Below are 2,856 nucleotides of genomic sequence, written 5' to 3'. Positions count from 1 at the left end.
ACAGTATACTTATCCATTTTACATCAGTAAATAAATAAATGCCTCCCTCGAATAAACACCCCCTCAAAAACCCGACTCAACAATAAAGACCTGGGCATTCGAAATAAATACGGCATGTTACTGTATTTGTCTGAACAGTAATTTGCAAATGTTAATGCATGTAGTAATGTTCTGCTAGCAGAGTGCATAGCTTATCAATATTTCATTGGCTTTTTTTGTTGTAAAGTGAATAGCAGATTGGCCTATACTATTTCTGTGTAAAGCGCATAGAGGCAATGTGCAATATGCGCTATAAATATAACATTTATTCAGGCGGATTTATCCCCCCCCCCCCACCGTCCATTTTTCGGAAAGTAAAAAACAGAGAAACAAATAAAGAAAAAGAAAAATTGATCGGTCAAAACGCCTCAGAGGTTATTTTCATGCGTCTGGATGAAACAGACATTTCGCGGGGGAATGCGCGCCCCGGACCCCCTAGGCTAGTGTTGTCTCTTTTCCCTGCTTTCGGACATCTCTGGATCCTGTTATTATTATTATTATTATTATTATATACATGTTTCATTCAAATAGAACAAAAGAATCAAACTGTACTAGTAGTAGGCTGTTCCATTCCTTCCAGCAAGGACTTACACATGGTTATAAATATAAAGTCCGGTTCCAGGGATGTACGTACTACAGTATTGCACTTATGACCTTTGACCTAGGTTCTTTGCTTTGGCGTGTCGGTAGATAGAGATCGTGCTGCAGACTGGCAGCCTGGGAAAGTGCAGCTTGTACACGTAGACGTGAGTAAAATTAGGAGTGCCTATTGGCTTCAAAAGAGTGAATTTTTAACGAATTTCATTCCACTGATTCCTTGCTAACATCATAGGGGCCTTCAGTACAACAAAACCATACGCGATCAATGTGGGGATTCCCCTCATTACGAAGATGAACTCGAGTGCCGTCGCGAAATATGCAGCAAGGTAGGTAGTAGGCCCGTTTATCATACCTCACCCGTAACACGTGAGAGGAGAGCCAGCTCTGAGTTATTATACCTCCATGGCATGCTCTGAGCTAGTCCAAAGAGGTGCCTGCCCCTAAAGTGCCAGCTCTGTCGTCGGTGCGGTCAATGGAAAGCCCATTTTTCAAAATCAGCTCAATAGATCGGATGGTGGAGCGAATAGCTCGGTGGCCTTTTCAACAATGCTGGATTCAATTCCTGTCAATGTCATTGTGTCATTGTCATGGTAACAGGTTTTTTTTTTCCCACGAACAAAATCAACCACGGGTATAAATAATATTGTCGGCCTATAGGTATATCATTAGATATGATGTATTGGGTGGGATTAAACATTAGTGATATATATACTGCCACCAAAAAGTTGAATAAGCCTCAAGAATGAAACATTTATTTTGTCATTTATCACTGAACTACTTTTAAGTTGCTACCAAACATTTGAAGGGGAGTTCCGGGTTTGAAATTTCTTATAATATATTGTTTAGGCCTATTTGTTATATCATGATAAATTATATAATAATCCCAACCAAAAAATCGCAAATTTAAGGGAGTAAAAAACTAAATTTTATGTGAAGGCTAAGCATGTTTTTCACTGGCTGGGTAGCCTTACAACAAGAGAATCATTAATATTCATGATTTCATCCATCCTGTCCTGGCTTATCTAGTGGCGTATCTAGGGGGATGCACGGGGGCGTATGCCCCTCCAAAAATTTCTTGTGACCCCAGTCACCCCCAAAAAATCACTTTCAAGTTGTTAAAAATCACCTAAAACCACCTTTTTTTTGTAAATTAGCGCCCCTCAACATAATCGAGGCCCCTCCCCCCATCAGTACCCCCATTTCAAGACTTTTAAATATGCCACTGCCTGGCTTCATGATATTATTGAATGTCTGTGTGCTGAGCAGGCAGGCAGCAAGAGTGAGATTTTGATGTTAAAATACCCCTGTAGTTGATGGTTATCTCACAAGTATACAGCTGTGCAAATTATAAATACCAAAACAAAAAGTTGGTTTTACTTTCATATAAGAATGAGGATTTTTGCAAAAGTAAACCCTTATAAATGAAAAGATCAGATAAATTAACACTAGAATTGATAAGATGAATGTGTTTTCTTTAGCGGTTATCGAACGCGAGCCTTCGAAAGTTTGTTAGTCCATTTTAGGAATTTCCCTGTTATGCACTGTGTAATTTGAGTAATGCCACCACGTGTATTTAGGGACCCAGTTTGCAGCGCTCGTTCTGTCCTACCGCATGCCAAAAACCAAGGTGCAAACCGACTTCTATGTTTAATAGAAATTTTAAACCCAGGGTCCCCTTTAAGAGTGTATGCAAAGACTATAGGAATGGTACTACAGTATTATTTAAACATAAAAAAATGGAAGAAGAATGAAGCTTGGAGATGTAAACCTTTTTTTTAAGATGTGGGATCGTATGCATTAACACACCCCTTCCAAATATGGATCCTTGCCCCTTTCTGATTTAAAGAATAAAACAGGCCACAAACAAATGACAATGATGGTGGTTCTAATATTATTATGTTCATCTTATTATTGATCATAGTGTAACTGCAGTCAAAGCTACAGGCTTATCATTTCTCTACCCTGGCCTATTAATAGATATTGTTACCAACCTTACTCTGAGAATAAGGAAAAGAGATTAATTGCCATGGTAACCTTAGTACTTATATGCTAATGAGAGCCCATAAGGCCAGTTTAAGATACCTCAAGGTGAATGTAGGTAAGAATGGCCCCGGAAAAAATGGCCCCAGAAAAAATGGCCCCGGAAAAAATGGCCCTGGAAAAAATGGCCCCGGTAAAAATGGCCCCATAAGACAGGTAGGTAAAAATGGCCCCAAT

General features: G+C 39.3%; 1 protein-coding gene across 1 annotated transcript in view; it reads left to right on the top strand.

Annotated features, from left to right (window-relative positions):
• Positions 1–707: 707 nt before the first annotated feature.
• Positions 708–2,856, top strand: part of LOC117115416 (serine racemase-like) — a gene marked incomplete in the record, with an annotated part of 8,668 nt that continues 6,519 nt past the window's right edge. Inside the window, 1 exon segment of the mRNA XM_033259196.1 lies at positions 708–756.

Source organism: Anneissia japonica, unplaced genomic scaffold (genome assembly GCF_011630105.1).
Source record: "Anneissia japonica isolate Jap-2015-1 unplaced genomic scaffold, ASM1163010v1 scaffold199_len4679917_cov187, whole genome shotgun sequence".
Lineage (NCBI taxonomy): Eukaryota > Metazoa > Echinodermata > Crinoidea > Comatulida > Comatulidae > Anneissia > Anneissia japonica.
The sequence above is the reverse complement of the archived record's forward strand: the minus strand, read 5'-3'. Positions and strand labels throughout refer to the sequence as shown.